We start from the raw sequence: 14004 nt of genomic DNA, 5'->3' as shown, positions 1-14004 counted from the left end.
TATTTCATATTAAACAGTCTGGTGATAATTTGTTTACCCGACACTCTCAGCATCCAAGAAAATCATCTCATTAATATTAACAGAAGAAATTAACATTTTAACAGTTTTTCCAAGTATTTTGGTACAGACAAAACAAAGACCCATTGGGTCTTTCACAAATGTCTTACAACCTTGGCTTTTACAAAAATTGAGAACAACAAAAAAGAACATTTTAGGCAAGGCAGTTTAAAAGAAATACGTCTTTGGTTTAATGCATTGCTTATTGGGATCAACATGCTGGCTTGATTTTCACTGTATTAAATGTCACATTACCTTCAAAAACTAATTTTAATAAGCCAGGACATGAAATACTGTTTGTACATCTCCACACTATTCATCCCAATGCCTATTTCCTTTTGATTTATTATACTGTATATTTGAATTATTTTGATTATACAGTACTTTGCAGTCTTCTTTTATATGAAATAAAATGAACATTGATTGCCAAATTATATGTCTGTAGCCACTCTGCCAGGGAAGGTCAAGAACATCAGTGTACAGACTTGAAAAATTGTAACACTGTGTTTGTAAAATTTCACTAAATTCTCATTAGATGAGCTCAGAATTTTGAAATATTCATACTCATTCGGTTTACCTTTCTATTGCACTGTGCTGAGTTATGCAGTATTGTGCAGCTTAACAAAATTCTGACCTCAGCAGAAAACATTTGTTCATCACTGAACATCCACCAACTCCCTAGGCTGAATTAGTGGCTTATGTGTCATTTTGTCATTTCAACTCAATATTTTATTGTATATGGATGGGCTTACTACATGCCAGAAAAGATACATACTAGAAAAAGGCGTGTTAAACATTCCATGAATTACAGAACCTATACTCATTGTAAAAATATCTTTATTAAAACCCAGATGTTAATAAGTTTTTATACACACACATACACACACACACATATATATGTATATATATTTATATATATATATACTGTATATATATAATATACTGTATATATATATATATATATATATATATATTTAATGAAATACAACAGCTTCCACAAAGGAAAAGAGTTGGGGACTGTCCCCGTATAATGTCCAATGGACAAAGAATTCAAAGAAGGCAAAATTGGTGATCAAAACACTTTTTTACAACAATTGATAAATGAGAATGACAAAGATGGCGTTTATATACTGTATGGGTGGAAATGACGTGGCAAGAGATGATGTCGTGATTGGTAGACAGAAGTGACATCATCAGAGGGAGCCGGAAGTGATGTGATTTTGGAAGTAACGTCATCTTCTGGAGACTAGATGTGACATCATTGAGATGGAATTGGAAGTGACGTCATTGCAATTGGAGCTGGAAGTGATGTCATCAGAAGGAGACGGATGTGGAAGTGATGTTTAGTGGTCATCTTGGTAACCCAGAAATATGGAAGATACATTATTTGTCTTCCTTTTGTCAGATGAAAAAGAGACAGAGGTATTAGCAGTGCAAATCAACCTCTTGTCTCACCATGTTTCATTCACCTCAGGGCTTGTTGACTGCCTCCTAAGTGCACGTGTGTAACTATATTTATATACTGTATATATATATATATATATATATACTAATAAAAGGCAAAGCCCTCACTGACTGACTGACTGACTGACTGACTGACTCATCACTAATTTTCCAGGTTCCCATGTGGGTAAAAGGCTGAAATTTGGCAGGCTCATTCCTTACAGCTTACTTACAAAAGTTGGGCAGGTTTCATTTTGAAATTCTATGCGTAATGGTCATAACTGGAAGGTATTTTTCTCCATTTACTGTAATGGAGTTGAGCTCGAAAGTCGTGGGGGGTGGAGTTTCGTGTGACATCATCACACCTCCCACGTAATCACGTGAACTGACTGTCAACGCAGCGCGTAGAAAACCAGGAAGACCTCCAAAAAGCACTGAAGAAAACATGCATTATATAATTGAGAAGGCAGCGAAACAATAAGAAGCGAGCAAGTGACATATACTACCATATTCATGAGTGCTGCTTCTTCGGAAAGAAAGCAAGGTGTAAACCTAATCTTTAAATTAAGTTCATAGACAGGCTGCCGCTGGCGTTTCTCATGCCCACGGGTAATGCGGGATACAAGTTTAATGAGAGGACGCAGGATATAAACGAGAGTTTTGATCACTTTGTAACTAAATTAAAATTGCAGGTGAAGGGGTGTGCTTATGCAAATTCCCAGTGACTGTGTTTGTGGGGGATTGACAGTTAAGGTGGGTGGGGGAGTCACGTCATCCTCTCCCCTCCCATTCATCTTATTTCGCTCTGAGCTGAGCTCCGCGGCTAACGCCGTCTTTCGAAGCAACTTCGTCACACTGCCACCAAATACTCACAGAAAAGTTAATACAAGTTAATACACACGCTGTCGCTAGTTTCTTCACACTGAATCCTCCAGGCACTACTTACAAAAGTTTACATTGACAATCATCTTATGTTATTTTTAAAATCTTTCCTTTTCTTAGCACAAGCACAGCTGAGAAGCTTCGAGGCATGTGCTCCATAACGCGTTAAAAAATAATGCATTTAATCACACTTTGCATTATAAGCAAAGGGGAACTTTGTCAATGCATGATTTCCTGGTACACCGATTACTTTGATCAGCGCATCACTATTCATTTTACCCTCGCACCACCTTGGTTTGAGAAGAAGTATGAAAAAATATAAGGTTAACACAGAAAAACAGATCACCAATTAATTTATTAATTGTCACCATTAATAATTGTTTTGGTAAAGCCATACTCAGTGTAATCCTCCTTCCATTTTATAATTTTTCCGCCACTAGCCATGATTAAATGAACGGTAAAAAAGTAAGAGCGAAGCGAGGGTGACTTATTTAGGCAGGCATATATATGACAGCAACACTCATGACAATGTCAATCATGTTACGTTATTATTAAAATGTTTCCTTTTCTTTTTCATTACTTCTTTAACACACTACTTCTCCACTGCGAGGCGCGGGTATTTTGCTATATATATATATATATATATATATATGAATGACCTCAAAGAGCACTGAGACTTTTGATATCGTGAGCGTGTCTGCAAAAACTGGGGTCTCCTGCCCAGCGAAAGTCGAGCAGCCGGCGCGCACGCATAGCTGTGCTGGGATTTGAGACGCTGACTGCGTTTCTGCCTTAAGTCAAAGTGAGCACTTTTAATTTTTTTCATCCTCCCCCTGAGCTATAGCCCAGACAAGTGCAAACACGGGACCCCTTTTCTACACCGCAGCAAACTAATATTAAGGCGATTCGCACTTTCTTTTGAGGTCGATTATGAGGTCGTCAGCTCGGATTATGAAGACACACGACATCGCTGCGAAGCGTGGGTATTTTGCTATATATATATATCACAGCGACACTCATAACAGTGACAAAACAATTACATTGACAATCATGTTACGTTATTTTCAAAATGTTTCCTTTTGTTTCTCTTTCCTTCTTTAACACATTACTTCTCCGCTGCCAAGCGCGGGTATTTTGCTATATATATATATATATATATATATATCGATATATGAGAACAACACTCATATCAATGACAAAACAATTACATTAACAATCATGTTACGTTATTTTTAAAATTTTTACTTTTCTTTTTCATACCTTCTTTAACACACTACTTCTCCGCTGCGAAGCGTGGGAATTCTGCTAGTATATATATATATATACTGTATATATGTATATTATGAGGGGCCGTTCAGGTTCGTAAATATATGTATTGGTTCAGATACTGTACATTGGTTTGAATATATACATTAGTTTTAATACATCCATTCAGGTATATATATATTGGTTCAGATATATACATTGTTTGGGATACATTGGTTTAGATATATACATTTGTTTGAATACATCCGTTCAAATATATACATTGGTTGAAATATATGTATTAGTTGATATACATTGGTTAGGATATATATGTTGGTTTAAATAGATCGGTTTAGATACATACATCGGTTCAGATACATCCTTTCAGATATATATATATTGGTTGAGATAGATCCGTTTGGATATATAGGTCGGTTCAGATATATACATAGGTTTGAATCGGCTGGAATTTACAGGCAGGTACAGCACGTGGCCACCTAAGTTTAGCATCTCCCCTTTGCTTCATCATTGCTTCAATATTATTGTCATTATAGCATGTATTTTATACAAGTAGCATATGCCTGTCTGCTTTTTTTCCTTTCATTATTTAAAACACTCACACAGATACCCGCCTCCTCGATCTGCTCCGTCTCACCTCGGCTCATTGTACCTACCTCACTCGCTCCCTCTTGTCCCTCCCATGACAAGATTCTTCTCAAAAGCTGAGTTACCGGAAAGCATTGATCTCAACCGCAGTACGCCCATTTTTTCTCCCAATGACACGCTGTTTTATCATTGACCGAAAGCTGCCCGGTGTTTTCTGTTATTTTGTATTGCAAGCATTTCATTAAAGGGCGATCTGCTTTAGCAAGGAACTTAATTATTTTTGCTGAAAGGATGTTATGGAGGAAAACAATGGAGTTGCGCTGTTTCTTTTAAATGTTGATCACAGATCAGAATGACCAGAATATTCCTACTTCACAAATAACTTATGTCTAACTGTTTTTATAGTAAAACTGACAAAACCACACACACACGTACAGGCACACAACATACACACACTCAAACTCACAAATCGTGGGTCGCACACACTACTGATTAAGTGTATCTGTCAGGTACAGTGACCAGACCTCCCGATTTACCCGGGACAGTCCTTATTTTTGGATCACCCGTCCCGGCGTCCCTGAAAGATCAAGAAATGTCCTGGCCTGTGGCGTTTTCCGACAAAATGTGTACTTTTCCCTAGAGGCCTAGACCCCATTCAGCCATTCTGATTCCAAATCATACTTTCTACCCATCATGACATCAGACGGTTAGTCGACCTTCTTCTGAGTCTGACGCCTGCTGGTGGCCATTGTTTGCTGTATGGAAACGCACGAAAGGTGAGAAGGCAGAAGCGGACGCATCGTCGGATGGTATCGGCCTTGCCTTGTGATACGACACGTTTTAGCTATGCTACGCTCTGAGCCAGGAATTATCTTATTATTCCCACTCTGAGCCTGATATAAGAGCTGATGCCTGATTCAGTCATTCACTCGTCAATACGGCGTTCGAGGTGAGCCGTTTTCACTGAAGTTAAAGCTTAAACTTAAAAGAGTTAAACTTGCCAATTTATTTTGTATGACAAAATTGAAAGTGCTGACAAAGTTTATTTTTTTAAGTTTAATTTTAGCTCTTTATTCTTTAAGTAAGTACTGCTGTACACAGTTTACTGTATAGTCTCAAGTCTGCAGACTGTACAGTACTCTGTAAATTTCGTCGTAGTTGTGAATCTGATAATATTAATTTATATATTAATAATGAATGAATATTTGACACAAGTCACAACAACATTTGCAGATGCTTGCCTGTTCCTTACACTTACAGCTGTATTTTACTTGTTTTCCTTTAGTTTAGAGTGCAGAGTGACATTACTTCTTCCCTTGCCTCTTTGGAATTTGGTTTGCTGTTTCTTCTTTTGAAGTCGGGACTTGCACTAGCAGTAGCACATGTACATGGGATGCAATATTGTGAAATGCAATTTCAGTGATTCACGTGACAAGTTTTATGACACGTTATTACAAAATCCTGATGTCCTGAGAGCTATCCACTCATCTCAGAAATATTAGTGTTTCATGATTATGAAAGCTGTTTTTCCTTTATAAACATTGAAAAAGTGTCATGTTCAATTTCAGAAAGTATTAATAAATTATTCACAAAGCATTTCTGGCACTTTTCTACTTTCACTGCGATTCCTGATTAACAATGTAAGGTTTCAGTACGTCCATAACATACAGTATACTATATAATGTAAACTAATGAGTTTGTTATTTGCTCTTCAGGAAAGCGTGTCTTTCAGTCAATTTTCACGAACTGTTTTTGGCAAGATCTAGCCTGTAATTTCACGAAAAATAGCACACAATGGTATAGAACCCTACTTTGAAAATGGGTACTGTATATGTTTGTGGCTTAATAATATGATTGTTTCAAATTGAAGAAACTCGTACAGAATAAGATGCAGGAAACACGAAAATAGGCATTTCAATTATTAAAGTCTATCTGGCTTCTGGGGGGTTCCGATCCCCTGGCCCTGTGTCCCAGGTTGCCCCCAGAAAAATCTGGTCACTGTATGTCAGGGGCGATAATTTTTTTCACCCAAAAAAACGTTAGTTCGTCAAAGATAGAAAGCAGTGCGGTGATTTCTATTATTCCTTATTGGCAACATTTCATTTAAAGATGATTCACGTCAAGAAGGCGAAAGAGTCTCTTTATTTTGACAGGGCGATCTTTTTTTAGGTGTAAGCATCTTTGATTGACTTACAAAAAAAAAAAAAAAATAGTTATTACTTACCCTCTTTGCTTCAAATTGTCTTTTTAAAAACCTTTTAGATATAATTTATTTATGACAGTTTAAAATAAAAAGTAGTGCTCAAAATTATAATCCGCCGTATCTAACAGGAAGAGGAGGTAGGAGTAAGATTGCTGACTCATACTTAAATGATCACTGATTTGTGTCCAGGGGGCTTCTTTTCTGATATTTTATTTATTTATTTATTTTTAGATATTGCTTTGAGTAGTACGAAAGGCGCTACAAAAACATAAGTGATTATTATTATTATACGTGTGAATGCGTGATCAAATTCAGCTGCTGCATAGTGGGGTATAAATGGGGACACTATGTGCTCAGACAATACCACGAGTTCACTGAATTAATTACACAGCAAAGTGCGCACGCAATACAAACATAATGTGTATATTATTGAAGTAAAGGTTCATATAAATTGATTATATACAAATTTTTAACAAGTTGAGAGATGTAAACTGGTTAAAATGCACGAAATTATACATGTATTGCTTTATAGTTCACCTATAGTGTATACATATTATTAAAATAATGATATAAAAAATCATATAAAATGGTATAGAATCTGCGTCGTAGACTTATTTTGTGTCATATTTCTTCAAAGAAGTCTTGAATTAGTTTGCTTGAAAAAATCTTATGGCACACCTGTGAAGCGTTGAAAATCGCTGATCTTAATCAATCAATAAATATTTGAACAGGTGCTGTAAAATATCTGTGCTTCGTAGAATTCAGTGTCCCTTCTCTCAAGTGCACTGAGATGTGATTGTTGAGGAACTCCTCTTGTTCGCGTGCCTTTGCGCGCCGCTTGTCTTTTGTTTTACGCATGCTCCGTGCAAAATGCTGTCATATCTGTTAGTAAACATGCACGCGCAGCGATGTCCTGATGTCTGCGTTCTAAAGCTGCAGGTATATTAAACGCTATTGACGTTTTACCGGGGTGCTCTGTAATTGAGGGCGGACAGTAAACTTTGTTAAAATGATATCGAAAAATACCAGTCGTCAGTTGTATTTTCAGTCGTTTTGGCGAGTTTACTGTTTTGTAACCAAAAAATTCTTCAACTGGGCTCATCAACAAAGAAACATGGGTAGTAAGATTTAGTAAAATATCAGTACAGTAATAATAACACATTGCTCGACACCCAGTAACACTTTACAAAGACATTTAAAAGACAGCTCGTTAAAATAAATGTTGCAATCCATTGTCATGCTATAAGTGATAGCTTGCTCTTAAACATTTGCACAGGTGGTTGTTCCTGGGGATAAGGGGCATTGACCACCAAACATCACTTCCACATCCGACCAAGGGGCATTAAGCATCATTTCCACAGTGCACCAGTTAAAAACGCGTGCAGAGTATGAGTATCAAGTCACTCGCAGTGATGAACAATTGAGGATACTATTTACAGAGTTTTAAAACAAGTTTTAATGTTTGCCCATTTAAGAGATTCATTTTCTTTTAATTAAATTAGTCTTCAGCAATGCATTCAAAGTCAACAGTCGTTTGGATTGTTTAATTTTTACTTTGACACATCTGTGTCTCATGTGCTATGCCAATCTGATAATTAATACATTGGTCTCGTTTTCTTTTTGCCTTCTTTCCAACTTGCCCTTTATGAAGGCATTTAGATTCAGGTTGTATTTGCTCAAGTAGTATTTTTATAAAAGTTCAGGTTTAAGGTCATTGTTTAAGTTTAAACCATGCCAATAATTTTTTAATGTGCAGTGATATGTAAGCCAGATTAGCTCAACAGACTGTGCATTAGATAAATAATATAAGTAATAGATAATGTAGATACAGATACATAAATTAAAATATGATAAGGGTATTATATCAGTAAGTAAAAAAAAATACTTAGATAAATAAGGGTTGAGCAGTAGTGGCAAGTCTAATTAAGAAGTCTTATGGGCTGAGAGTAGAAGCTCCTTTTACATTTCTCAATTTTGGCCGTAAGACAATGGAAATGTCTGCCTGGTTTCAGTAGGCTGAACAGGCAGTTCATGGGGTGTGAAGGATCTTTCATAATTTTGATTGCTCTGCCTCTACATCTCCTAATGTAAATGTCCTGTAGTGGGGGCAGGGAACAACTGGTGAGATGCTTTGATGTTGTAATCACTCTCTGTAGGGATTTACGGTCTTGTGTTGAGCAGCTGCCATACCACAATGTGATGCTCTGAGTTAGTATGATTTCTATAGCCCCTGTATAGAAAATATTAAGTATGACTGGGAATACCCTAAACTGCTTCAAATGATACAACCACAGTCTTGCCTTTGTGATCAGTGCTTGTGCATGTTAAGTCCAGCTCAAGTCCTCTAAGATATTAACTCCAAGGCATTTGAAGGTGTTTACCATTTCCACTGGTGCTAGTCCACAGCCAGCTCCTTGGTTTTACTGACATTTAGCTGTAGGCTATTTGCTTGACACCATAAAGTCAGGTTCTCTACATCCTTCATGTACTCTGCCTCATCATTTTTTGAGATGAGACCTAGCACCACAGTGTCATCAGGAAACTTTATTATGGAACTAGCAAAATACCCGTGCTTCGCAGCGGAGAAGTTGTGTGTTAAAGAAGTTATGAAAAAGAAAAGGAAACATTTTAAAATTAACTTAACATGATTGTCAATGTAATTGTTTTGTAACTGTTATGAGTGTTGCTGTCATATATATATATATATATATATATATATATATATATATATATATACACACACACACATATAAACATATATACATATACATATATACATATCTACATATACACATATCTACATATATACATATATATACATTTACACATATCAACATATATATACATATACATATACACACATACACATACATATATATACATATCTACATAGATCTACATATATACACACATATATATACATATCTAAATATACATACATACATATATATATATACATATCTACATATATATATACTGTATATAGCAAAATCCCTGCGCTTCGCAGTGACGAAGTACTGCTTTTAAATTTTTATTAAGAAGAAAAGAAAACCTTTTTAAACTGAGGGAAAATATACCAATAACTATTTGTTAAGGATCTCTTTGTATACCACGTTGTCAGTTCAGCACTCTGGTTGTAATATGACCAAGCTGTGCAAGCTTACTCTTGAGAATGCAACGTATAGTTGTCCAGGAGATAAGCAATGTTGCCTCAAATCAATGGCAACCTTTTGTAGGGTCTGTCCCTGAGACTTATTAATTGTCATCGCGAAGCAGAGCCTTACTGGAAATTGGAGGCATTTGAATTGAAATGGGAGATCAGAGGGTATAACGGGATGCGAGGAATACATTCAGAGTGTGGCGCTCTGCTGTTTTTTTGTGTAGCTGCCTTCACACAGCTTCTCCGCTGCTTTATAAACGAACGCCATATAAGGCCATCGTTTCTCCTTGCTTTGTGGTTCTGTACTGTTTTATTGTTCATTTATTACGATTGTTAATAGTTATTGTGTAGCTATTCGAGACTTACTTTACTGTTCAGGTACCCATTTCCTTTATTTAATCCGCGGCTTCTACGCTATTTTTTGTTTGTTTATTACGATTATAGATATTTATTGATTCCCTTCTTTAGCTGACTGCCTGCTTATATAAGGCACTCCGCTGGTTTTTTGTGAAGCAGCCTTTACACAGCTTCTCTGCTGTTTTATAAACAAACGACATATAAGGCCATCCTTTTTCCTTGCTTCGCCAAGGAAGCTGCCTTTTTATTTAATCCACGGGTTCTCCGCTGTTTTATTGTTCGTTTATTATGATTGTTATAGTTCTCTTTGTATAGCACGTTGTCAGTTCAGCACACCAGTTGTAATATGACAAAGCTGTGTGAGCTCACTCTTGAGAATGCAACGTATAGTTGTCCAGGAGAAAAGCAATCTTGCCTCAAATCAATGGCAACCTTTTGTAGGGTTTGTCCCTGAGACTTATTACTTGTCATCGCGAAGCAGAGCCTTACTGGAAATTGGAGGCATTTGAATTGAAATGGGAGATCAGAGGGTATAAAGGGGACGCAAGGAATACATTGAGTGTGGAGAAACTCTAGAGACAGCGTGTGTATTAACTTTTGGATTTTTCTGTGAGTATTTGGTGGCAGCGTGACGAAGTTGCTTCCGCAAGACCGCGTTAGCTGTGGAGCTCAGTTCGGAGCATATTCTTTTCCTACCTTGTCAATTGTGTAATGTGTTTTTTGAACAGGTTTGATGCATGGAAGTGATCGCTCGTACTACGTTCAGTCAGTTCACGTGAGCTGCTCTCTTGTGTGATGTTGCGATGTCCACGGCTTTATTTAATGTTAGCTAAGACCCGGCACTTAAAAGTTTCTCGCTACAGCAATTTTAACTCCGTTACAAAGTGATCCAAAGTCTCGTTTATACCTCGTGTCTTCTCAATAAACTTGTATCTCGTGAATAAAGTATTCGTCGAAGGCATGACAAACGGCAGTGGAAGCGTGTCTGTAAACTTAATATAAACTTGCGGTTTACACCGTGCTTTGTTTCCGCAGTAGCTGCACTTATGAATATGCTTGTATGCGTTTTTTCTTCAGCGCTCTTTGGAGCTCTTCCTTGTTTTCTACGTACACAGTCAGTTCACGTGATTACGTGGGAGGCGTGATGATGCGACACGCAACTCCGCCCCCCACAGCCATCGAGCTGCAGTCCATTACAGTTACATGGATAAAAATAGGTTCCAGTAATAACCATTACACTTAGAATTTCGAAATGAATCCTGCCCAACTTTTGTAAGTAAGCTGTAAGGAATGAGCCTGCCAAATTTCAGCCTTCTACCTACACGGGAAGTTGGAGAATTAGTGATGAGTGAGTGAGTGAGTGAGTGAGTGAGTCAGTGAGGGCTTTGCCTTTTATTAGTATAGATTAGAGCTGAACATGGATGCACAGTCCTGGGTATACATAGAGTACAGCAGGGGGCTTAAAACACATCCTTGTGGGGCTCCAGTGTTAAGGATGATGTTGTCAGAGATTTGTTTCACCATTCTGACCACCTGTGGTCTGCCTGTCAGAAAGTCTAGAACCCATTCACAGAGGCTTATGTTCAGACCCAGGTCCTTCAGTTAGTAAAAAGTAATTTCCAGGTTTTCTATCTATGTGTGTAAGGGTGGTGTGCAACACATAGGAGATAGCATCCTCTGTTGACCTATTACGGCAGTATACAAACTGAAGCGGATCAATGATGCTGGAGATGGAGGAGAAAATTTAGCTTTTAATAAGCCTCTCAAACACTTTCATGACTACAGATATTAGGGTGACAGAACGATAATCATTTAGGCAAGAAGGTTTATTATTTTTTGGTACCGAGATTATGGTGGATTTTTTTAAGCATGTTGGCAGCATGGACTGAGCTAGCGATTCATTGAAGATAAAAGTAAAAACTTCAGTAAGCAGAACAACACTGCAACACAAGACACATCCAGAGATGTCCTGGTCTGGTCCTGCAGCTTTCCTGATATTTACATGCTGAAAAGCTTTCATACATTACACTCTGACATGGTGATCACAGGTTCATATCTGTTATCACTGCTTCCTGATAGAAGACCGATGTTGTTGCCTGCTGGATGATTAATATTCTTAAAGTGAGAATCCAGTTCTGCTGCCAGTGATGATTCAGCAATCGTCCTTTTCACAGACTTACTTCCGTGCTGGTAGAAGTAACGTAACATGCTAGTAGATGTTCGGCATAACCTGTCAAAGATTGGCTTTGGTTAAGTCCCCAGTTACAATGAGCACAGAGTCTGGGTTCTTCTTTTGAATAGGACCAAGCGCATCATTGAGTTTATTCAACTTATCTTGCATTGACTGAGGTAAACTCACAATGGAGGTTAAAAGGGTGATGCTTAATACTAAGATGCTCCAAACAAGTCAAACAGGAGTGTGAGAGTGCAGTAATGTTTCTGGGGTCACACCACTTTTTGTTCTGTATAAAACAGACGCCACTGCCTTTTGTTTTTCCAGCCTCTGCTGTTCTGTCCATATGGGACACAACGAAAGACTCTGTAAGGGTTACTGAGTGGTCAAGCACATTGGAGGTCAGGGATTTTTCGATGAAACAAATTATGTTATAATCCCACATGTGTCACTGGAATGTAAAATCCTGGCTCTAAGATTATCCAGCTTGTCCTTATGAGAGTGGACATTTGCTAGCAGGACGCTGGGCAGTGGTAGTCAAAGTGCCCTGTTTCTGAGTCTGATACGGTCACTGAAGCATCTCCCTCGGGGTCCCTTCCTGTGTCATCTTGTAAAAACTTGGCTGCAACCATTGATCTGATCTACATATTTTTAAATCTCTGACGGCTATGATGGATTGGCAGAAAAACTGTGAAAGGGAGGTAAGTTAACCAATCGTTAATATCACGAATTGTCCAGCTGTCATAAGTTATTAATGCTGAAGTTGTATTCACAAAGGGAGTAATTAAAGACAGATAAAAAACAAAAAAAAAGTGCACAGTCTGAGTGGAGCTATTAGAACGGCATACAGTATGTGGACACACCTGAGGCATTCTACATTAAATTTGTGATTCTGTGTGCATTTACTTCATGATTTATGTATTCATTTTATAATGACATGTTTAATGTTAGGTGCAATTAATCACAATTAATTACATACATTTATGCAATTAATTAGTTAATTTTTTTATTCAATTTTCTAATACAATTGATACAATTTAAATATTTAAAGTCTGAGTATTCTCAGTTGTACTAGAATTTCGTAATTTTACACCCTCTGATAGAAGCCCGGGACGGCACAGTGTCGCAGTTTTTTTTTTTCCAGAGAGTGCTTTTGAACTGATGAGTGCAGAGATTAACAGATGCTGTATGGTCGATATTTGACTCTCTCCATGAGCTACCAACACATTCCCGTTTTATCATTTTCCAGACACTTAGGAGAATAAGAAGTATAAGCCAGACTGAAAAAAGCAGCAAACAGAACAGTGAACTGTGAATTACCAATGCCTGCATTTAGTTTCTTTGACCAATATACATTTCAAAAGACTATGTATACAGTGGGGGCGGCACGGTGGCGCAGTGGTAGCATTGCTGCCTCGCAGTTAGGAGGCCCGGGTTCGCTTCCCAGGTCCTCCCTGTATGGAGCTTGCATGTTCTCCCTGTGTCTGCGTGGGTTTCCTCCAGGTGCTCCGATTTCCGTCCACAGACATGCAGGTTAGGTGCATTGGCAATTCTAAATTGTCCGTAGTGTGTGTGCACCCTGCCCGGGGTTTGTTTCCTGCCTTGCACTCTGTGTTGGCTGGGATTGGCTCCAGGATTAGGATATAGCAGGTTGGATAATGGATTGATGGATGGATGGTAGAAACCCATATAGAGCTAGATCCATGTAAAAGATCAAAAATCAAAAATTACATCATATTCGTAAAATGATACCCCACATGTTTATGTTAAAAATTTGTCATTTTTAACCTTCTGGGAGTGGTTTTTAGAGGGTATGTATATTGATAAAATTTTCAAATAATAATTTTTCAGATGTTAAAAATATATTCATGATCATCT

Source organism: Polypterus senegalus, chromosome 5 (genome assembly GCF_016835505.1).
Source record: "Polypterus senegalus isolate Bchr_013 chromosome 5, ASM1683550v1, whole genome shotgun sequence".
Taxonomy (NCBI): domain Eukaryota; kingdom Metazoa; phylum Chordata; class Cladistia; order Polypteriformes; family Polypteridae; genus Polypterus; species Polypterus senegalus.
Note: the sequence above shows the minus strand (reverse complement) of the source record.